This window comes from Spermophilus citellus (genome assembly GCF_964194105.1).
Source record: "Spermophilus citellus genome assembly, chromosome: 4".
NCBI lineage: Eukaryota > Metazoa > Chordata > Mammalia > Rodentia > Sciuridae > Spermophilus > Spermophilus citellus.
Genome location: NC_138185.1, coordinates 123,350,195 through 123,375,913, shown reverse-complemented (window position 1 = coordinate 123,375,913; position 25,719 = coordinate 123,350,195).

Here is a 25,719-nt window from a genome sequence, read left to right as displayed (position 1 = left end):
TAAAGCTGAGAATCTAAAAATTCTAGTTTGAAGATTATGTAGCATAATATTCAGTGGGCATTTAAAACCTTTTTATCTATATATGTCTTATTTCATTAGGTGGTTAGTTCCTTAAAAGCACTACACATCTCAAGTCTCCTATAGCACAGGGCTTGGTTCAGAGTAGGTGGTTCAATGATTTTTTTCTTTTTCCTTTTAAAAACAAATTTGTAGCGGATGCATCATTGATTTTCTCTATCCACGAAATAAAGATTTCTTTTAGCATTTATGTGGAAGGTATTTGTTAGGCCCTGGGCATATTGTGATGGGTAGGTGCAGGACTCAATAAATTCCTGTTGATAATTGATAATTATCAGCTGTATATCTCCTCAATTCCAAATAAAGGTGCACTACAGTTCTTATTAACCCTGTTGTAAAAATGAGGACACCAAGACACAGAGATTACACATCTTGCTTAGGGTCATATGCTTATCATGAGTAGAGTGAGGCTTTAAGACCCCTGCAGGTTCTTTCTTGGGCTGAGATGCTAAGGGAATTCATTAAGATTGACTGAGGTTCATATTTCATTTAAATATTCTCATTTCACTTTTGCTACATCCACCTTCTCTGACTCCTATTTCAGGACTTGCAGTCTGAATTGGTTTACTTCCACTTCAGACACTGTCAAGATAAATTAGATACCAAAGGTCTATGACATCATCTGAAGCAGAACTGCTATTAGAAGAAAATACATACTCAGTTTTATATTTCAATATAGTATAGCAATTTTTAGAGAACATACTTTCTACTAAAAATATAAGTTGAAATAATAAACATGTAGAATTTTGAATGTTAAAAAGATTAAAATTTGATTTTACTATCCATCCTCAGGCAAGTATAGCCAAGGAAGGTAGGTAACAGTAAATATTTTTATCTCTTTTCAATACATCTACAAACCATTCTACTGAATAAGATCTGACAGGTTCCTGACGGTGAGCAGAGATAGGATAACAACTCTGATGATACATAAACTAGCATCAGATACAGACTCCAGTTTGCTGTAATCATCCATCCATAGCCTAGACTGCTCAGATGACAAGGCATGTTATTAATAAAGCATCTTGTACTGCAAGTGCATTGCCCTACATGGTGTTTATCTTGTTGGAAACTGTAATTGTCTGAAACAATGGCCCCACTGAAAAGATGTGATATGTTTTGAGCTGTGTAAAGATCAAAATAATTTATACTAATAATGGTAGTTGCAAATAATCAAAATATGGACATAGAGTTAATGCTGCATAAAGTAAATGACTTGGAATTGCTTTTAATTTTTATTTATTTTCTAGACCCTGTAAGATAACCTTGAACTTTGAGCCAAGTTTATGGAAAGAACAAAGCTCCTCCATCAGAATGTAAACTCCACTTTGGTTTATTCACCAGTCTGCCTAGCATATGGTATAATACTGGGAAGGGAGTCAATATTTAATATTTGTTTAATAAAAATAATTAATATGAATATAGGACAGAAATGGAACATATTTCAGGTTCGAGCCAAGCCATTATCAGAGTTCCTCCAAGATGCAAGTCAGAAAAATAGAGTGGGACTCATTCTCCAAGGAACAGGGACTGGTAGGAAGTGAGAATGTGAAATGGAAACAGCCCCCCCCCCCCCCCCGCCTCAAGTGACTAAGGATACCATATGGCACTACCATGCTTCTAAGACAAGAGAACCTACAGGTGTACAACTAAGGTAGCAAAGGATAAAACATACCCTTGGTCCCTCCCTCTCCATCCAATAGAATCTGGATGTGTTCTTGTATCTTTCAGTCTGACTTTCCCGGAACAATAAAGGGGCTTCAGTTCTAATTCTTGCTAATAGAGGGCCAAGTAGAACAGCATGCATGTGGTTTAGGAATCACCATTAGGCACAAGAAAAAGAGCAAGGTTTCAGGTAAGTAGATGGATGGAAGGCCAGGTCTTGAAATGGAGTCCAGTTACTCCTCTACTGAGAAAGTAAAGAAACAATATGGCTGAAAATAGAACAACTTAGAAGTGATGGAGAGTAGAAACAAACATTTTGAGGTAGAGGAAAAGAAAAATGAAAAGCCTGTGGGACATAAGCCAGAGCCAATTTTCTTTTTCCTTTTCTTTCAGGCATTTGTTACAGTAACTTTTCTTTCTTTTGCTGGCAAAAATAAATGTTGTTTGGATTATACTGTCCCACCTGCTGATTTCTCTCCTCAGCATGAGGAATAGATTATTGGCATGGTTCCTGTTACAAGTAATGAGTTTATAATGGATATGTGACACAGTTCTGTCCAATAGGGCTCTAGAAAAATTGTCCCTTCCTTTCTATGAGATAGAAAAAGAAGTAGAAGAATGTATCCCTCTTCCTTGCTGAATGCCTGACTCTGTTTGATGCCTAGAAGTGTTGAAGTCATGATAGGGAGATGACAGGAGAAATTACCATCATCTGAGAATGGCAGAACAGAAGGAAGAAATCCACTTTGGTCCTGTACAACATTCTTGACTCAACCGGACTGTCTTCCACAAAACTGATTTTATGACATGAGATGATAAATTCCTTTTTTCAAAAGCCACACCTCCAGTAAGGTTTCTGTTGCTTGCATTTTTGTGGATACCTTGATCTTTTCAACTAAAAATAGGAGACATAAGCCTTTGTTGTGAATGTGAAATGTGGGTTTAAGACATTTGCAACAGATATTTTGGTTTTCCCTGCACCCTCCTTTAGTCTTCTTTCTCCTCTTCAACTGCTACTGGACTCAGACCAGGACAAGGAGACACAAAATCACTTCTTCCTTTCAAAGAGCCTTTGTTCCTGGCTCCAGCTCAGTGTTTGGTTCCCTCTTCCCTAAGGATTTAGCCTGTCGAAGAAGGTTCCTCAGACACTCTAGGAAACAGGTCTGGGGCCTTGCCTCAGCAGTTTCACATGTCTGATCTCCAAGTCACCAATGGGGACCTGGACCACAGCATCATTCTGTAACTTATCTAGCAATGCTTCGCAGCCCTTGAGCAGAAATACTGTAGACAGAGAAGGGAAATGGCCAGAAGTTAGTGATGGGCATTGGTGCTGGAATAGCTGAGAGTCTGAGAATGCAGTTGGGGGGAGGGGGTTTACTAGATTATAACTCTTATAAACAGCACCCAGTTCAGAACTCTGCATATAGTTAGGTCTAAACACATGTGCTTTGAATTTAATTGAAATGATCAGATTATAGGGGAAGGTCAAAAGGTTTTCTTCTGCAGAATCTACTCTTCAGAGTCTTTCAACTGCATCACTTTCTCCCCCTAAAAATCAAACCTTCAATATTTTCACTCCATTATTTAAGTTTATTTTTATAACATACTTTGAGAGACAGGGAGTGATAAGAATAGTTTTATTTAATTTTTCCAGAAAGAAACAAGACACAAAGAGATGATCTGACTTGGCCACCATCCCAGAGGGCATCCGTGTCAGAGCTGGGATGGTCCCTAAGTCCCCAGGGCAATCAAGCCTTTGTTCTGATGTTCCTGTATGTAATTGTTTTGATAGCAATTTCCCTGGTTCTCTCTCACTAGCCTGCTAATCACGCATGTCAATCACATTCAGGAACACCATGGGCCTAAGGGTCAACTACAGTCTCAGGAGAATGTAATTCAAAAGAGAAAATAAGGCAGTATAGTATTATTTTTTTGTTTTCCTTCAAGCGTGTATGTCAGTTGTGGCTTCATAAGTCTGACAATGTGTGAGGAGAAAGGGTTCCTTTTTTTTTTCCCCTCCCCATAGTTGAAGAAAGAAAAGGGTATATCAAATGCTCTGGCCAATGCTTACACCAAGTGAGAAATCCACCCACATTAGATCCTCTTGCTAGAGAACATTGAAAGAGTTCTCTACCCAATCTCTAATGAACCAGAAAGGAAGTCCTCTTGTCTTCCTCTTCAAAGACACATCTCCATAGCTTCACCCTACAGCCTAAAGATGGTGGTAGAACATTCGTGTAAATCCTCCCCTTCTCCTACAAAACACTTGACCATCTTTCCCCATTTCACTTTCACTTTCGAGAGCAGCAGCAAGAGGCCCAGGGTTCAGGGTCCAGGTCCAGCCCTGGAGAAAGCCGGAAGGAGAACCCCGACTGCGGGAGGGTGCCAGATAGAGCAGCGCAGGACTGGAGACTGGGGAGTGCAAGGTGTGGATTCTGGAATGTGCGGACGCGCATCCCTCGAGCCTCGCCCGCGGAGACGATTGGTCGGGGGCGCGCGGCGGGGGAAGCCCTCAGCTTATCTCCTGCCACTCAGCCCGGTCGACGTCGGCGCGGACCTCTGGCCGGGCCGGGCAGCGCGCGGAAGGACAAATAGTCCCGGCGACTGCCCCGCACGCCCCTCCACGACTGCGCTCGCCCCGCCCCGCTGTCGGGCCCATGGCTTGGGAGGCGGGAAGTGGGGGCGGGCGGAGCTGGGCCGGCCTTTGCGGCTTCTCTCTTCTGGGCCAGTCGGGTGGATTGCGCTCCCCAGGGAAAAGTAATTGGATTCCGGGCTCCCTCCAGCCGAGATCAGCGGAAATCGGCAGCTGAGCCTGCAGCTTGGGAGGGGCGGGTGGGAGGAGGGGAGAGGTCGGGGAGTGGCCGCCTGGGAGCGAAACCGTGCAAACGCCACTCTCCCCAAGTGTGTGCGTCGTCGTCTGCAGGCCTCAGCCGAGTGCTGGGTAGTAGAGAGGGATGAACAGAGATGCCCCTAGTGCCCTTTTTTCGTCTGTCGTGTGACTCTTGCCTCTGAATTGTCATCCTCACTGTGAAATTCATCTGGTTGCTGATGCTGGAGGAGACAAATACTTGGGGAGCCTGGAGTCTTCAGCCATCCTTCAGCATTTCTTTCCAAGCTCTTGGAGGAGCTGAAGTGAACAAAGAAGCCTTCAAATCTGGAATTGGGGATTTCTCTTATTAACGAAGTAACTCAGGAGAGTACAGCATTCTTACCAGAATCATCCAGGAAAGTATCTCAAGTTCTTGCTTTATCAGTGGCAAACTTCCCTAAATTCGGTTTCTCCTGAGGAGATAGATCACCGTGGGAGCCTTAAGCAGTTTTTTTTTTTTTCTTTTTCCTTTTGCTGAAATGATAGGAATGTTCGAGGAATTTTAAGTGACTTTAACTCAACCCTCTCATGCTGTTTTTTTCTTTTCATCTCATTTACTGTAGCTCACTCATTTGTTTTATTGAGAATTTTCTATGTGCCAGCCTCTGTCCTACTTATTAGGGGTACATCAAAGCCCTGCACTGGGACTTCATTACAGTTGCTACAGAGGAGGACACTGACAAATACATTTGCAAACAGATATATACAATACGATGTCACATAGTATTAAGTTTTATGAACAAAATAAGGCCACAGGAGTTTAGTGGCGCACAATTGTAATCCCACCAACTCAGAAGGCTGAGGCAGGAAGACCAAGTTTGAGGCCAACCTCAGCAACTTAGCAAAGCCCTGTAAAAAAGAAAAATATATATATATTTTTAAATGACTGGTAATATAGCTCTAATAAAACACCCCTAGGTTCAAGCCCCAGTACCATTCAATACATAAATAAGACCCAGTAGAAGGACTGAAAAATGCAGGTGGAAATGGTGTACTATTTTATATTTTAGATAAGTTGATCTAAGAAGGCCTCTCTGAGGAAGCTATGTTTACACAAAGACCTAGATGAAATGTGGTAGAAAGCCACAAAGATGTGTGGAGAGGGTACTTCCCAGGCAGAGGGAAGAGCAAATGCAAATACTCTGAAGCCAGAGAGTTTGGGTGAGTATGAATTAGAGCACAAAATAGGCCAATATGAATCCTATGCAGTGAACAAGAATAGTTGGGAATGAGGTTGGAAGTGGGCTGATGGGTCTAAAGCCATATAGACCATGATGTGTGTGGGCTTAGAATTTGCTTTTGACATCATTTAAAACTAAGCATTTTATGCACAAAAGTGTCCTGGATTTCTTCCCTATGTCTCTATGGGGGCACTAGATCCATTTCATTCAAATGCCACCTTTTTCTTCCTTATCTCTTACAATAAGTATTAGTTTCTGCTTTTCTGGCATTCATCTACAATTATTGCTTCCATGCAGACCCTTAACTTTAATGTCACCTTTGTTTTGCGTTGTATACTCTCATCTTTAACTATTAATCAGCATTTCTTATTGGATATACTGCCATCTCTTTGATTTCATTAGGTCCCGAAACAACCTAAATATCTTTCCAAAAATCATTTCCCTTCTTTCTCATTGGTACCACTATTCTCTCTGCCACCCACACTTGAGTACTCAGATGTCATTGTTGACTCATTCTTTCTCTTTATTCCTTTTGCCCAGCCAGTTGTCAAAAGCTTTGATTTATCCTTTAAAGTGCCTCAAGTCAAATCCTTTCTTTTCTCTGTTTCATGGTCTCCAAACCCTTGAATGTTGCCAGCCAGGATTAGTTAGTTCAACAGTCTCTATATGGTCTTTCTGACTTCCTTTCTCTCTGTACCAATCTAACCTGCCAGAATAATTGTTCTAAATCTTCACTTCTAGAACATTTCTAAATGCCTAGATAGCTTCGTGGTTATATTTTCTTTTCCATGAAATCTGAACTCTAGTGACTGATATTCAAACTTTACCTAGTTTTCTTCTCCCCTGTGAACCACTTCTCAGTCTACAGCTTCAGTTTCAGTTAGGTCTGCCCCACAAGTACATTTGTATTTATTTATTTCTGCATATATTTTTTTATGGATTCACTACCCTCACATAATGTTATTTGATTCAGTAAAGATCTATTAATTACAAATGACATAAAATCCAACTTAAATTGTCTTAGCCTGAGAAGGGAATTGTATTAGTCAGCTATAGTGTTATGAAATACCTGAGACAACTAACTGTATAAAGAAGAGATTTCTTTAGCTCACAGTTTTGGAGGCTTGGGGGCATGGTGCCTGCATCAGCTGAGTTCTGGTGAGGGCCCTCTCAGCTGTTTCACTTCATGGCTGATGGCAATTGGAGGAGCTTGTGCAGGAGCAAGTGATCCATCTCAATACAGTAAGCCAGAGAGAAGCTTGGCAGGGCCAGGTTCAGGCTTTTATAACAATCCTTTTGAGGAAAGAAACCAAGGTCCCACAAGAAATACCTTAATCCCTTTAAAGGGTATACCCTCAGTTGACTCTCCCATGAGGCCCCACCTTTTAAAAGTTACAAAGCATTTCCCAATACTGCCATCCTGGAACCAAACTTCCAAAACATGAATCTTTGGGGAACATTCAAACCATCTCCAAACCATAGCAGGAATTTCTGCCACCAAAAATGTACTCAGATCTAGGTACCATAGATAACTTGACATCCAAGATAGCAGGTGATACATACCCTTCCCATTATGCAATAATATAGTTCTTCATGGTCTAGTAATCTAAGGTTACAAGATAAAATTATCTAAAAACTATTTAATATAAAATGGCAGGAAAGGAAATGACAACTGCAAGGAAAACTCATATTAGGGAAAATGAATAACAGTAAACACACAGTGGTCTCCAATTCATAGCATATATTATAGACTGCTAGATAGGAATAGCAAGGGCTTCCTAGCATGAGAGACGAGAAAATTCTTCAGTCAAGCAGTCTTGCTGCCGTATATTCAATTCTTGGAGGACCTCATTCCTATTGTTCCTATATGGCCATATCTGTGATGGACAGTGGGGAGGATAATCCACTAAGGACCACACCTCTTAGCATTCTTTTTCTTGATCCATGGGGATTTTAAAAAATCATTTGCTACGGCAAAGATAACTAGCTTTTACCACCAAATGGCTGTGATGCCCTTCTGTTGTATAGAATTGTTACTAGGAAGTAGTTCCTAGTTAGGAACTACTAGGACAACTAACTGTATAAAGAAGAGACTTCTTTAGCTCACAGTTTTGGAGGCTCGGGGGCATGGTGCCTGCATCATTCCCAGTCTTTAATCAATAAAGTTATGTGGCTATCTCCATTGGAATAAGTTGAAGTGTTGTGTATCTTTTTTTTTTTAACAAATGTGCTTAAGATTCAGATAAGCCTTTTCCAGTCTTTTCTCTCCTTTCTCTGGGTGCATTAAATGGTCTCTAAGACCCTTGAGTATAGCTGAGCCATAAGATGAAAGAAAAGGTGTCTGGACAGCCAAGTTGACTTTCTAAAAGACTACCTGCTGATTAGGAGCTCTAATATTGGACTTTGCAAAAGTGAGAAACATACACCTATAGTGTTAAGCCATTCAAACAACTGAGTTACCTATTATGGCAGTTATTCCAAGGCTGAGTAATCTACTTGTTCTCTAGACTTTGTGCATCTTTCACAATAGTAAACTGCCTATTTGCATCTAGCCAATTTCATGGGGGAGAAATTCCAAAGCCAGAGGTTTTCTCTTCCCCTACCCCCGTATTGGGGATTAAAGCCGGGAGTGCTCTACCACTAAGCTATACGCCCAGCCTTTTAAATATTTTTAAACTTGAGACAGGTCTTTCTGGCTTTGAACTTGTGATTCTCTTGCCTCAGCCTCCCGAAGAGCTGGGATTAAAGGCAAGTACCATTGTGATCAGTTTAGCCAAATGTTTTCTAAAGTTTTAGTCTTTGAATCTAGAGTCCAACATAGGTATTTTTGTCTTTTAGCAACAGTCCTTGGTATTCTCCTAGCTTGATGGCCTCCATTTTGGTTTCTGTCTGAGAATAATTTGAGACTGAGCTTTCCAACCTTTTATGGTTAGATTATTGAAGTTTCATCGTTTTCATTATAACCTATAAACAAAAATTGTCACTCATAACAAAGTGGTATCTTTTCTTTTCTGCCTTAGATAAATCAAGTTCAATCCTAAAGTTGACTTTTTCTCATAGGACATTACCAAAAACTAGCAAGTAATAGTTGATTTATTCCAGAATCTGACCTTTAAATAACATGGTCTTTTATATATTTTATGCTTGATAGGCACATGTTCTGAATCCTAGTATTTAGTAGGTACTGTTTTAACCTATTGCTTTTTTATTTAATTCACAGTGCAGTATAGATGAATTATCTGAATTATCTGGGCCTTATCTGAATTAACTGATTCAGCATTTTTGGATCCCCAAAATGCTGATACCTCCACTCCTGGTACCAACATAATCCTCACTACTGGCACCAATATATGAATTGTTAGAGCTATGTTAGTGGTGAGTGACAATAGGAAACAACTCAAATTGGCTTAAGCAAAAATAAAAGAAATTTTAAAAATTAAAAAGAAAAGACTATATTGGCTGTTGGCTCACATAACTAAAAAAAACTAGTGATATATTTAGTTTGAGTCATAGCTTGCTCCAAGGGCTTAAGCAATGTCAGTAGAATTTTATTCCTCTTCATCTCTTGGCTCTATCTTCTGGGTTGGCTTCATTCTCCGTCTCCATATGGTGGTTTTTGGCAGCTCCAGTTCACATAATTCTTACTGTTAGCAATCTCAGTGGAAAAGTGCATGCCTCTTCCCCACAGGGGCCTGCAATAGTCTTACATTTCACTGGCTCTGATTAGGACACGTGGCCAGAAGAATCCAGTAGGTTGGACCTGATTCACATGGTTACTCATGTTGCTGAGAGTGGAATCCACTCCACCTAAAAGACATTGACTGAGCGTAGTAGAGGAGGAATGTCAAAGTATGGTTATCAGAAGAAGGGCAAATGGATACTGAGTGGCATAAACCCCCAGATGTCTTTCATTAGATCCACTGTGAGTGTTTTCTAATTGCTTCACATGTGTTAGCTTTATCTCCTTCACTGAAATGTGTCTCAGGAGCAGGATCATGTATTATATGTCTTAACAGTGCCAACCCAACAGGAAGTCCTTAGATACTGCTGATTGATAGCCTCTTCTTATATTACTAAAGATTGCACACTTAAGGAGGATAAAGATAGCTTAATAAAGGAGATGATTTACAGAGATATGTGAAGGGTTAAAGGAACCAAGAAGGGATGGTAAAACATTTAAGGACTGACAACCATGGGAGGCCTAAAGGAGAAGAGAAAGGGAGCTTTTATTGGAACTATAAAAGTTGTAGCTTGGAAGAGGATGCCCGACAAAGGCTGTGACTGTCAAACAGATAAATGTAGCCATTACCAAAATATGGCCTGGCAAAGGACCAGGAGACAAACATGTATCCTCTTTTCCTTCTACCCTCCAAACTTCTCCTGGTATCTCCCATTCACCAAACTCAACTAGAAAATGGAGCTTCGGTGGTACAGTCTATAAATTCCTGCTTCCAGTATAAAGCAAGACAAATAGAGTGAAAAATGGATCTGGAGGAGCAAAAGGAGAATTACCAGGATGCCTCTATTATGTTCCAGAAAGCAACCCTAAATAAAAATAATCCCTATTCTGTGTTTACTATATTCCTTGGATTTATCTGGAAAACAAAGTTTTATCCTTTTCCACAATTTTGTTAAATATATAATGGATAATAGCATTTTAAAGAATTTAACATTCATGAATTCGAAGATCATAAAAAGTCTTTTGTAAGCCCATGTAGTTAAAAAGCTATCATCGTTGTATTGATATGAAACTCCTCAAGAATATTATACCTGGCAATCCATCAGAAAGCCCTGGCACAGCACTTGTCAAATAGTGACAAATGTGATAAATGTTTGATGATTTGAAGAATGATTGAATGAATAAATTAAAGCATTTCAAACCAGAAGAGTGTAAGTGGAAAATTAGATGGGTTTTCCTTGTTAGAGGTTAATACTAGCTATACCACATCTACCAATTCTGTCTTTTTAAGTCTGACACTGGCTTTTTAGCTGTTGATCAAAGTCTTATCTCTTATAGAAAATGGAACTGCAATAAATTGTGTCAATCTTTAAAAGTAAGAAGTTCCATAATTAACTGTCATGCTAATAAATTCACTATAAAGTTCATTTCAGTTCAAGGGCCATTATATATTTTTCAATCTAAAACTGGGTTTCCTTGTGGAATTGTCACTCAGCTGTAAGAAAAATAAATATACTTGCTTTATCATATAAACTGGTATTATAAAGTGTCAGTCCAAACTGTTTCTCTAACAGATTTTATAATTAAGCCAAAAATGCATACATCTGTTCTTTGCCAATCCTGTATGTACAGGGTTTATGCTTTTATGTGTATCGCCATTCATTTATTCATACAAAAAATACTATTATGTCAGTCCTATGTGCCACACAAAATCCCTGCCTTTATGGTACTTATGACCCAAAACAACACTTCTCCAAGTTTAAGGAGAAAGTGAATTGCCTGAGGATCTTGTAAAAATTCAGATTCTAATTCACTAAGTCTGGTGTGGGCCCCAAGGCTAAATTTCTAATCACCTCCTGGGTGCTGCTAATGCTAGGGACCACACTTCGAGTAGCAAGGGTCAAATGGATTTATTTAATCCTTACAACAGCCTCATAAGTATCAGATTTTTTTTTTCCTTGAGCATTTAACTATGTAGAGAACTCTGTGCTATGTATTGTAAATAGATATGGGTCATTAGGAAACTCACTATACAGCAGAAAAAGATAATGTAACAAATAATCATAATAGTATGATTCTGTTTATATGAAATATTTAATTAAAGCAAATCTATGTTGACAGAAATTAGTGGTGGTTGCCTGGGCTAGGGGTGAGTACAGGGATTAACTGTAAATGGTCATGCAGGATCCTGTTGGGGTGGTAAAATGTTTTTAAAACTGTATTATGGAGGTGTGTTTGTGGCTCAAGGGGTAGAGTGCTCACCTGGCACGGGTGAGGCACGGGGTTCGATCCATTTAAAACTAAAAAATAAATATTAAGAAGAACTGTATTGTGATGATGACTGTATGACTTGATAAATTCACTAAAAATCATTGAATTATGTACTTGAAATGGGCAAATTTTAAGATGTGTAAATTATGCCCCAATGAAATTATAAGAAAATCCAAATAATTAAAATATAATGTGAACAAATGCAGTAAGAGAAACATGTAGTTTCAACTCCTTTTAACAGTCAAGGAAATGGAACTTATAGAGGCTAATTTGCCCAAAGTCACATACTAGCTAGAGATGGAATTACAATATAAATCTATTCCAATTAACCTAAGAGAAGTCACTGTCAGAAAATTCATTGCCGTGGAAGATGTATGCCAGGAAGTAGATACTCTTGCACCAAGAAGAGGTTGCCCCTCTGTCAGAATTGTCCTCACCCTGTGAGACAGAGATCATCCTGAGTGGTGACCTACATAGCATCCCATACCAGAGCTGCCAACTAACATGGCTATGGAAGCCCATGAGCTTCTGGCAGACCTTTGGGTTACTTCCAGATTTTAGTTTCAAGCAACGAAAATCAATCCTTGTCTGATTTAGTAGCTAAGGATAGCTAAGGTATTGGGCAGTCCATGGAGTCATTATGAAAGCTCAGAACCAAGTTTAAAGTTGTGCAGTCAAGAATGATGCCCTAGGGGCTGGGGCTTGGGGCTCAGCAGTAGAGCGTTCGCCTAGCATTGCGAGGCACTGGGTTCAATCCTCAGCACCACATAAAAATAAATAAATAAAATAAAGATATATAAAAAATCACATCAATCTTAAAAAAAAAAAAAAAGAATGATGCCCCAAAATCTTGCAGAAGCAACCTCCTGAGAAAATTGCTGTTTTGATGCTGCTGAACATGCTGGACTCCTCTCCTTACACCACCACTACTGCTGCTCTAGGAACTCAATTTGGTCATAACTACAAAGTCTCAAGAGAGAAGTGACTGCTGTCTTTGCTTCTTTCTTCGTGTGCTAGTCCTTTACTCAAAGCCATGCAAGTGCTCCTGCTTAGTGGAAGGTAGTTTATACAACAACTTTGGATGGGAAAATATTTGACAACTATTATCAGTTTCTAGGTGTAAGAATCAGGTTTTTCTGGGGCTGGGATAGTGGCTCAGTGGCAGAGCACTTGCCTTGTATGTTATGAGGCACTGGGTTCGAGCCTCAGCACCATATGAAAATAAATAAATAAAATGAAGGTATCGGGCTGGGGATGTGGCTCAAGTGGTAATGCGCTCGCCTGGCATGTGTGCAGCCCGGGTTCGATCCTCAGCACCACATACCAACAAAGATGTTGTGTCCGCCAACTAAAAAATGAATATTAAAAAAAAATTCTCTCTCTCTCTCTCTCTCTCTCTCTCTCTCTCTCTCTCTCTCTCTCTCCCCCCTCTCACTCTCTCTTTAAAAAAAAAGCATGTGAAAAAATTTTTTAAAAAAATGAAGGTATTGTGTTCATCTACAATTTAAAAAATATTTTTAAAAAAAGAATCAGGCTTTTCTTAATTTCAAGACTCATATAATCAGTGAATTCTCAGAGCTCAGAGAGTTCAGAATTTGGGCAACCAACCAAATCAACAAATGAAACAAAATTCCCACCCCCCCCCAAACAGGTGTCCACTACAGCCCTGCAGAAGCAGTAGTCCGTGGAGCAATATCATCAAGATCAGTTGGAAGCTTGTTACAAATAAGATTCTCAGTGAGATAATTTGTATGCATAGTAAAGTTTAAGAAATGTTGCTCTGTATTATACAACATGTAGTTCTTTTTCATTTTCAAATATCAGTCACCATTATGTTCTAATCAACTAGAGAGTTACTAAATTTAATGCAGGACACACAGTTAAATTTGGATTTTAGATAAATAACAAATAATTTTTAGAATAAGAATGTTCCATGTCATAGTTGGGACATACTTATACTAAAAATTATTCCTTATTTATCTGAAACTCAAACTAAAGTGAGCATCCTGTATTTTATCTGGTAACCATATTTGTCCTCTCCCCCATGACTAACAAAAATGAATAAAAACAAAGCAACATTAATTGCCTAGTAATGCATTTATACCAGTTTTCTCTTTTGGTTCGATAGACTATGAGTGTCATGAGAGCAGAATATAGAAACTGCATAGTTTCAAGCCCGCTCTGAGTTATGAGTAAGAATTTAATGTTTCAGTTTCCTTATAATTTGAAGGGTGAATGTGGGTTTTTTTTTTAAATAGAACTATGATGGTAACTAATTTCACTTAGAGTTTTGGCCAATAGCACCTTCATCTCACAGAACCTGATTGTATGAATGTGTTAATAAAGGAAATATATGAGGACAATCATTGCTGGCTTACCTCTGAAAATGGTTATTATAACTTGGTTTTCTTCCTAAAGAGTTGCTACTTGTGCTCAGGGGTTTTAGAAACATAGCTTTTAAACATTCAGGAAAGAAGAACATTGTATGATATATCAATCAGAAGAATTTCATTAAAAATTAAGAAAAACTTTAGTACTTATTTCAAAAATATATATCAAGTATGTTTATTTAAGGTAGATTATGTAAGGTAGATTAACTCACTATAATACTTAGTTCAATGATCTTAACCAGCCAAATAGGGAATTGGGGATGATTGGGAGATAGTGGCTTTCTTTTTACAGTATTTTGTGTATATAAGTGGATCATTCCAATATACTTAACCAACAAAAATCTTCCATTCAGCATGTTCCTGCCATCTTATTCAATTGGTTGGCAATGGAATGTATAGGGATTATGAGAGGGAGGCTTACAATTCTAAGGAGCAGAATATCCGTAGGGTCTGACAAGTGTTAGGGACTAACCTAAATGTCTTATATGTCCATACCTACCAGCCCCTACTGCCCCACTGCCCATCAAAAGTTTCATATTCTACTTGCTGCCACCTTTTAATTCATTATTTGCAAGCTCCATCCTATAGGCAGATAGCCGTGACAGGTGAAGGAAGTATCCTGGTTTAAAGACCATAAAAGAGCCAATTGATTAGCTCATTTTAAACATCAAATAATAGAGAAATCATTTATAAGTATATTATCAATAATTTATACATGCTATTTCTTAAAATGGTTAAGTATTTAGTGCATAAATGAGAATAGTTAGGGGCAGGGGTGTTTCTTAGTGGTACAGTGCTTCCTTGCACATGTGAGGCACTGGGTTAGATCCTCAGCATTTTAAAAAAATGAGTAAATAAAATTTTAAAAGTTATTATAAAAAAAGAGAATAGTTAGAAACTATATCAAGTTGGGTGCTGTGGTGCACACTTGTAATCCCGGCATTTTAGGAGCTGAGGTAGTAGGATTGTGGGTTCAAAATCATTCTCAGCTACTTAGTGAGGTTCTAAGAAACCTAGCAAGTCCTTGTCTCAAAATAAAATATAAAAAGAGCTGGGGATGTGGCTCAGTAGTAAAGCCCCTCTGGGTTCAATTCCTAATACCAAAAAAAAAAATAAATAAATAAATAAAAAATAAAACCCTTTCCAGGGCTCTTTGGAAAAATAACTGATTCTAGGTGTGGAACATAAAGTTACAAGAAGATCCTAGAACACCTTGTCATACCAGAACTTAAGTATCAAGGACTTTTGGGTCATGTCAGAAGGGACTCGGTTTGAAGATATTTCCATTGGTCAAAGAGACACAGTCTGAGCATGAATTAGAATACTATTATGAATTGATGCACAGTAAATGTTTCAATCTTTTAGCTCAGATGGATACTCTAAAACAAAGAAACCTCTTTTGATACTTTTGGAAAATGCAAGAAAATCAAATTCTTATTTTGAAAGATGTTAATAAGACAAATGAATCAAGCATCTAGTTTATTTCTCATAAATAAATTGTACCTCCGGGTAACCTAATAGTTAATGAGAGAACGTTTCTCTTTACAGAATATTCCAGCTAATAGTTGATGCAGAAATTAACATCCTATTCTAACTCCTAATGAAATAATGTGGTTAGGGATTTATCATCAATGTTGGCTAACTTTACAAAAAAAGAAACAGCAAACAGCAGATATTATTTGTCACCTGTATATAATATCACATATGAAATATTCTTGCCAAAAAACCAAACTAGAATTATGTCCAATCTAGTTTTCTTAAGTAAGAAAACACAGGGCAGAAAGATGACAGTATTGGAGTTACAGTCAGAAAATCCAGACTGGAAAATCCTACAGGACAAACAACCCAGTTTTGCTTCAATAAATCGATTGAAAAAAAAAAAAAGGAGGGAGAAGCAATAGTTTAAGAGATTTTAAGACATGTATCAAAAATGCAATGTCTGCCAGATGCAGTGGCATACACCTGTAATCCCAGTGGTTTGGGAGGCTTAGACAGGAGGATCGAAAGTTCAAAGCCAGCCTCAGCAACTTATGGAGGTGCTAAGCAACTCAGTGAGACACCATCTCTAAAAAAAAAAAAAAAAAAAAAAAAAAAAATACACACAAAAAAAACACACACACACACAAAAAAGGGCTGGGTATGGGGCTCAGTGATTGAGTGCCCCTGAGTTTAATCCTCAGTACCAAAAAAAAAAAAAAAAAGATAAAAAAAAAGAAAAAAGAAAGATATGCAATGTGTGAACTTTATTTAGATCCCAATTTGAACAAATCAGCTGTGATAAAATAATAAAAACATTCATGAGACAATTGAGGGGAATTTGAACACTGACTATTTTATCATAAAGCATTTTTATAAAAATTATAGATGTGATAATGGTATTGTCAATATATATATTTTAGAAGTAAGTGCCCTTATATTTTAGCTATAACTACATAAATATCTGTGGGTAAAAATGATTTGGTGTTTGCTTCAAATTAATTTGGGGGTATGTTTGAATAATTGTTGAAGCTGAGTGAAGCTTCAAAGGGATTAATTTACTATTCATTCTACTTTCTTTTGTGTTTGCATTTTTTTTCCTAAAAATGTTATAAAATTATATTTAGAGCATGATGTCAATTTAAGTTCCTTTTTTTTTTTAAAGAGAGAGTGAGAGAGGAGAGAGAGAGAGAGAGAGAGAGAGAGAGAGAGAGAGAGAATCTTTAATATTTATTTTTAGTTCTCGGCGGACACAACATCTTTGTTTGTATGTGGTGCTGAGGATTGAACCCGGGCCGCATGCATGCGAGGCGAGCGGGCTACCGCTTGAGCCACATCCCCAGCCCCAATTTAAGTTCTTAACATATATATTACTTATGTGTATTAATGCATATATAGAAAGGAAAAGAAGCTTAAAAAATTCTTGGTGATTACCACTTTTTGATGAAATTAGAAATGAAATATATAAACTGGTTAAGGTGGTACATGCATGTAATCCCAGCAATTTGGGAGGCTAAGACAGGAGGATGTAAAGTTCAAGACCAACCTCAGCAATTTAGTGAGATCTTGTCTCAAAGTAAAACTTGAGAAAAGAACTGGAGATGTAGCACCATCAAAGGCATCTCAAAGTAAGGTACCCTTGAGTTAATTCCCCTGTAACCATCCCCCTTCAAAAAAAAAAAAAAAAAAAAAAAGAAACATGCATGTTTTTTATTATTATTCTCTATATTCTTTATTGGGGAAAAACAAATTTCAAGAGGCACAAGACCCAGTTATTTTCAACTCTTTTAAAATTAGCATTGACAAATAATGAAGACAAGAAGAAAAGTCCCTAAACTACTAAAAGTTGTCATTATATGGTGGAACCACATGACATTTTTTTTTCATTTCTGTATTTTTTAACTTTAATATAAAGGTTAATTACTTTTAGGATTAAAAAATTCAGGAGCTGGAGTTGTGGCTCAGCGGTAGAGCGCTCACCTAGCATGTGCAAGGCCCTGGTTTTGATCTTCAGCACCCTGTAAAAATAAAAATAAATAAAATAAAGGTATTGTGTCCAACTACAACTAAAAAATAAATATTAAAAAATTTTCAATAAAACACCACTACAAGCACTACAAGCACTACAAGCACAATTTACTAAGCATAAACAAAATTATGTACTGTTTAGTAAGATTTTAGAAAATACTAGCAGATATAGGTAACATTGTCTAAACTTCAGGTGCCTAATTGGTTGATTATCCCTGAGATGACGGGTTAAATACCAGTCTAAAGATCTAGAGAAACAAGGGGGAAGGTAAATCAGATTGTGAAAAAGCAGAGGGTGTTCTTGTGATTCCGAATCACAAAAGCTGAATATTACTATCAAATATAAGGAAGCATAGCTCCAGAAAGAGATTATGCTTTGATGATTTTGTTGCCTCGATTTGTTTTGTTTTGGCATAACATTGCTATATCTTTACCAATTTTAAGTAAAACTTCATAGATTTCATTTTTAGAAATACTACATATTTAAAAAATACCATGGCTTTAATAATTCATGGAAGAAAAATAAATTTTAAGAGGCATAAGACCCAATTATTTTCAACTTAATGTTATCACTTTTTCTTCATGATATCTTTTTAAAATCTGTTTTTCTTTACACATAAAACTTTTTCTTCTATATTCTTGTAACTAGAAAATTTTTATAAGTGGAATCACCTGGTCAGGAGTATGAGCCTTTAGAAGGCTCTTGATATACATGATTGATAACTTGTTTTCCATTGTGTTTTTTACTAATTATTAATTTGCTAATTCATAATCTACCCTCTACCCAGCAGTGTTTGTGTGTCACTGAATATTCACCAGAATTGATCATTATGTTATTTATTTATTTACTTACTTACATTTTTGTGGTGCTAGAAATTGAACTTATGGCCTCAAGCATAACAGGCAAGGGCTCTATCATGGAGATTTTTTATTTCCAGCCCCATCATTATGTTTTTAAATATATTTGGGCTAATTTCACAGTTATAACATAGGATTTTATTGTATTTGCATATCTTTGATAGACAGATATTTGTATTAGCTATTTTAAAGTCCTTTTTCATGAATATTCCCTTATAGACATTGTCTGCAATGTAAGTCTTCTTAACTGTCTACATTTCTATTTAATTAAGAAAATAAACAAAATCATGGACCCATTTAGACATACTGAGCACAAAGTCATGTTTTGAGAACATGGCATAGTCTTTGAAATGTGAACTAGTTCCCATTTGAGCTTGTGTCTTCCTCCCCACCTCCAGTACCTATGTCCTACCTAATAGTTCATGCTAATTGTCATAATGTTTCAAATAATTCTTGTCTTTAAGTTCTCCATTTGCAGTTATCTATAAATCATTTCAATTTACAGATGCAGCAAAGAACACCAATGATATTATTGATGGGCCAGACGCGTTCTTGTGCTCTTCCTTCTGGGACCAATACTTTTTGAGATGGTCAGGAATAGAAGACTGATCTGTGGTGAAAAAAAAAAAAAAAAACAAAAAAAAAAAACCTGCCTCTCTGAGAGAAGTTAACAGATCCTTTGGGAATAAGTCTATGATTTTGATTTCTTATTAGCATTGTGAACTCCATTCAAGTGTGACTGACAGTTACACAAGTCAATACAGAAACACTTTAGGACAGCCAAGTTTCAGAGGTTTGTTTTCTTTTTTCTTCTTTTTCTTACAAATTAGTGCTTCTGTTTTTACAGAGTTCATTGGAAAAATAAATCAGAGCACTTTTGATTCTACAAATGAATGTAATGAAGCAATGTTTCCAAGAAATCTATCATTTGGCTAAAAGAGGACCAAAATAATAAATTGATTATTTGAGGAAAATACTACTGAATGAAATGAAAGTACATTCTACATGATTATTAATGCTTTCATTTTCACTTTAATTCTTGTTCAAGTTATAGCTAAAGACTATATGCAATTGCACAGGTTTAGAAAGCACAGAATATTTCTGGTTTTGACAGTTTTGATCTCATCAAGCATACTTTATAAAGTGTTGAATAATGTCAAGATGGAACAGGGTAGTCAAAGACCCAGGAGATAATCAGCCAGTTGCATTTATTGATTTTTGGTTTTCATTCCCAATTCCAGAGGAGATGATATCCCTCAATGTAAAAGATTTTAAAATATTCAATGGCATCTTTTCATCATGCTCTTGAATATAGTTCGAAAGCTTATGGTGACATGTTTAAATATTAGACCATAAAAATCCTGTAGGTTTATAATGCAAATAAAACTGGAAAAATTACAGTAAGAAATTCTGGATTTAGAGAAGAATGTGCCAATCTCCAAAACTTAATGTGTAATTGCATAAAAATGCTGGTTTAGTGAAATTAGAAATTCAGCAAATGGATCCAAAATAAAATATTTCAGTAGTATAGGAAACCAATTGTTCCCTAACTTCTCTTAAATAAAAGTGTGGATAATTAAGTGTAATTTAAATCATCTAATCTAAGTCAACCCATTCATTTCATCAAATCATCCAGGGAAAAGAACTTTAAGACAAAGCAACTTTCACTGAAAATACAATTTCTCATTTAACTAATAAATAATTACTTAGGGATTCTTGGCATTAGAAGAAAGATGGTTTTTAATAAGAAAAAGAAAATATAGCCTTTACCCTTGAAGGACTCATCTTGGGGGGAAACAGAAAATATGTGCCCCCAAATCTCAGAATATGGACCATGGTCTCCTATTTTCATGAATGTTAAAGTAAACAACAAGGTGACTGTAATAGACTGTATTTATTTACCTAAAATGCCAAAGACTTGTAAGCAAAGTTTTATAAGCTCTGACATATACTGAGAGTTGAACCCAGTGTCCCTTTTTTTTTCCTGGGCTTTTCATAACTTTTTCTTTTAGCAATCATTTGAAAGTGATTTATTCAAATATATTTTTATTCCTTTTAGCATTACAGTATCTTGTTAAGTACTTGCTCCAATGGTCTATATCTATTTAAGCTAATATTCGCTGGCAGTCCAATTCATGTTCAACTTAATTATCCTGAGTAGTAGTTGGAGAGTCACTACTCTGAGGGCACTGTTTCTCCAACTGTAGTGTGCACCAGAATCACAGGAAGAACATATCACAAAACAGACAGCCAGTACCACTCTCAGAGTTTCTGAGATGGATGGAGTTCCATTAGCTGAGTAGTTCTAGGATGAAGTCCAAGAATTTGACTTCCTAACTAGTTGCCAGGTCACTGACATGCTACTGGTCCCGCATCTGAGTTTTAGTTCTTTTTTGTGTTCTCTCTGGAAGCTTGAAGATCTTTTCTTTGTCTGCTATGTGCTCAGATTTCTGGATCACGTTTTCAAGTTGATCTATTTTTATTTTGTTTTATTTTTTGGTATTGGAGATTGAACACAGGGGCACTCGACCACTGAGCCACACCCCCAGCCCTATTTTGTATTTTATTAAGAGACAGGGTCTTACTGAGTTGGTTAGAGCCTCACTAAATTGCTGAGGCTGGCTTTGAACTTGCCATCCTCCTGCCTCAACCTCCTGAGCTGTTGGGATTAGGGGCCTGTGCCACCATAACCAGCTGATCTATTTTTATACATTGTAGCAGACATTTAATGAACTTGTTCAACTTGGTAACTCATGTATTTTAGTTCTGGGAATTTTTCTTAGACTATTTAATTAATGACTTTTTCCCTTTTTTTTCTCTTAATTAATGATTTTTTTCCTCTTTCTCTTCCTGCCTTACTCCCTCAACTCCCAATTTCTCTGTTACTATGTGGACTTTGAACCTCCTAAATTAGTTCTTTGTTTTTGCTCTGATTTCTAGGAAATTTCCTTAACTTTCTCTTTCAATAGTTCATCCCTCCACCATTTATATGATTCCATTATCAATTCTAAAGGCTTTTTATTGTATTCTGAATATTCCTTTCTTTCTGCTGAGCCACAGTGTGCTCACCTAGCATGTGCAAGCCCTGGGTTCAATCCTCAGCACCACATATAAATAAATAAAATAAAAGTATTGTGTCCAACTACAACTAAAAAATAAATATTAAAAAAATATTTTTCTGCTTACCTGTCTTTCATGGTTGCAACTCTTTCCTGAAGATAGATAATTTTTTTTCCTTGAGTAGGAAAAAAATATTTTTGTCATTTGTTTTGATTTCTATCTTCATGATAGAGGCTTTTGTTATATATCTAATAATCTTTGGTGTCTGCTCTTTTATACAAATAGGGTAACAAAATGCTGATGGGAAACTGAGGGAAGAGGTAGAGGTTTGTTAAACTGTAAACTTCTCTGTAGAGTTTGGGCTTACAGCTGGAGAACCTTCTATATCTTCAGGACTTTTCACTTGGGTTGATCAGCTTACATGGAGAAGGATCATCTAATCTCCTGAGAAACAGAAGTTGGTAGCCAGGAACCTCAATATTCAACATGCAAATGCTGACTCAATATCCCTGTCCTCTAGAGACCTTCTGCTTCACCTCTTGCAGATACATTTGTATTACTTTCTTGGTTAGGAGAGAGGCATTTACTCAACTGTATGAAGTAGGGAAGGAAATGGGTGGGGGGACTGATTGCCTTTGTGTGTGTGTGCTGGGGATTGAACCTGGGTCGTGTGCATATTAAGTACAGGCTGTACCACTGAGCTACACTCCCAGCCTCCTGACTGCTTCATCAATCAACCTTGTGGTAGTTCCTCCTTTCCTTCTCTTCACTTCAAGCGGCACCTGGAACTGAATAGTGAAGTCTTTTATTGACTCTGCAGTATGCATGGGTTTGGTTATTGATTTCCCTCATTTGTTATCTTAGGATTCTGTTTTAAACTGAGTCTCATATAACTCATATGTTTTTAGTCTTCTCAGATTCTGTTGCCATTGTCTTCTCTCGTCTTCCATGCTTTTAATGTTTAAAATGTCATTTTATGAGTGGGGCAGGGAAGTGAATGCCTGTATTCCTAGTTGCTTGGGAGGCTAAGACAGAAGGATCTCAAGTTTGAGGCCTACTTGTGCCAGTCAGTCAGTCCCTGCTTACAAACATAACAATAATAACAACACAAAAACAAGGGCTGGGAGTGTAGCTCAGAGGTAGAAAGCTCCTGGGTTCAATTCCCAGTATGGGGGAAAAAAATCTTATGAAATTATATGATGTATTTGGTTAAATTTTACTTAAGGTAGGGGATGACAATGAAAAGATAAATAAAAAACACATAATTATTAAAAATCGGCAATTAAATATAGATGTTCTTAATACTATTCTACTCTTTTATATGCTTGAAAATTTCCAACATAAAAAATTAAAAAAAAAATCCCTTTCCTCTTGGTAGGCGGAGGCAGGAGGATAACAAGTTGGAGGCCAACCTCTGAAATGTATGGAGATCCTGTCTCAAAATAAATAGAATAGGAATATTTCTCAGTGGTAGAGAGCACCTGGGTCTAATATGTAGTGCTTAACAACACAATCCTTTTGTTGATGTCTTAGGGTAGTTTTGAGGGAGTGTTTAACTGCTATGTTTATATAGAAGAGTGGAATCATTCACTTTTTAATAAATCTTTATCAAACATCTATTATGTGTTAGGCACTATGCCAAAATGTGCATGGGAATATGGAAAAGGGAGGTTGTTATTCATTTTACCTGATCAAGTATACTGAGTTAAAAAAAATCCCAAATCTATGACTCTTTTAAATATGATGTTTTAGAGTGTTTGACAGTTTTTTCCCTTTTCTGACCTCTGAATGTTTTGATTTAAATACATGTTTTTATAAAGTATGAAATAAGGAATCTTAAGGGGGTAAAAGGAATTGAGTGTAAGATGGACCATAAAGGGGTATCTTCTCAAATCTGAGTATCATATTCATATGAGACATCTAAATAGCTTAAATAGTGGATAAAAATCATACTAGCAAGGAGTAGGTAACTATTTTTATTTACTCACATTCAGAGAGAAAAGATAAAATCTCTACCAGAAAATCCCACAAAGGTGGGAGATTCTTGCTGGTAGAAAAGAATGGGGAGTATACTATAAGTGATTGGTAGAATCTGGTTTATGATTAAGTGAAAAATCTTGGTTTTTAGTTTGTCAGTAATGAGAATACCATGAACTGAAGTTATTAAATTGTTAAACAAACTTGTTCCTGTTAGTCTCAAGGGGACAGTCTGGGGCAGAAGGCTACTAGAGAAGCTATGAACCATCAAATTTGGATCTATATAGATAACACTATGCATCCAGACTGCAATTTATGATCTACTTACCCCTTCATTCCATTACCTTTCTTTCCTCCCTCTTCTCTGTCTTCTTTTAAAAAAGGCCCAAAATCATGTCATTTTCCCAAGGAAGCAAAAAGCCCTTTGCTTTGACTGTTTTCCCTTTGATTATAAATGTTTCTTTTAACAACTCAGGCCTGCCTGATAAAATATGTACATGTGTGCATGCACATGCTTGCAAATACAGAGTGGGATGCTCTTAGAAAGTAGAGAGTGAAGTCATGTGGACAGAATTCCTGTGTTTGGTTATGGTGAATAGAAAGTTAACTAAAACCTATCAGAAAAAAACTTGAGGGCAGAGTAGATTTTAGATGTTCTGTTCCAAAAGCATTTAGCACCATGCCTTGCATGTAAGAAAAGTTCATTAAATATTTTTCTATATTTATGTATTGGTATTAACTTCTGTTATAGAAACAGTGCTACTAATTAACATCAAATTTGTATTACTTATTTTTCTTTGAGCTTTTCAATAAAGCCTTTTGGTTCTATCTGGCAAAGTCAGCAAAGACCCAAACACGTGTTCTAAGTGATATAAAACTCCACTTTTTATATTGTCTTCTGTCTTCTTTATATTGAGACACACACACACACACACACACACACACATATATCTTTTTATATTGTCTTCTGTATCATAGGAAATTCACTGGAGAGAATACTTCATTATTAAAAAGGGCACATGCAAAGACTACATTATAGCATGAAAAATATTTAAAGTTCTAATTTCAAATGAGTAATAGATTGAATTTCAGCTCTCCCTTTTTAAGTTTACTGTGCTCTTGCTACAATTGTTAGGTGCATGGTGTAGACAGATGCAAATCAATCTTAACTGTCAAGGAACTCACAATATAATGAGAACAAAGTATAAGATAAAACTATATATGCCATAATAGATATAAAAAATTTCAATCAGTCCTTTGAAGGAGTAAGGGAGCCCTTATGACTGAGGGCTTGGGCAGATAACTATTTCTTCCTTTCAATTAGTTGTGTGAGAAGTATAAAAAGAAACTGGCTCTCCTTTCTCCTGAAAACAGCATAAATCCCTCAGATAGATGTCTTCTCCTTCCCTAAGATTCTCCCCCCAGTTTTATCACTGAGACTTTGAATCTTACTATGGGAATGAAACCTTAAAGTTACCTATCAGCTTTTTTTTTTTTTTTTTTTTTTTTTTTTTTTGTACCTGGGATTGAACTCAGAGGCACTGGACCACTGAGCCACATCCCCAGCCGTGTTTTGTATTTTATTTAGAGACAGGGTCTCATTGAGTTGCTTAGTGCCTCACTTTTGCTGAGGCTGGCTTTGAACTTGTGATCCTCCTGCCTCAGCCTCCTGAGCTGCTGAGATTACAGGCAAGCACCACTGCACCTGGCCCTAATCAGATTTTTCATCTTCTCTTTGCTGAGGGTGGGGTTGCTGGATTTGTATCAGTTAGAACATACTAGATTAAGAAGCACAGAAAATTCAAATCTTATTGGTTTCATCATGAATGCAGACCCAGGTTGAGTTGTTTGATTCAGAGACTCAAAAACATCACCAAAGATCAGATTGCTCTCTGGGAAGGCTTTCTTGATGTCTGCTTTATTTTAACCTGGCCAGACCTGGTGTTTGGAAGATGGCTCCTTGTCTTTTGAGCACATGCAGAAGAGGTTGCCTCTGAAGCTCTCTCAGAACCTGAAACACTTCCCCCAAAGACCCCAGCAAATTGCCCCTCTCATTGACTCAAATTGTCATGTCAACCAATAACTGGTGGAGGGAAAGGGATTGAGCTGATTCCTTAAATTGGAGTTATGCTAATTTGCTCAGATCAGAACCACATGCTTCAGCAGGTAGGAAGGAATGGGACTAGTAGT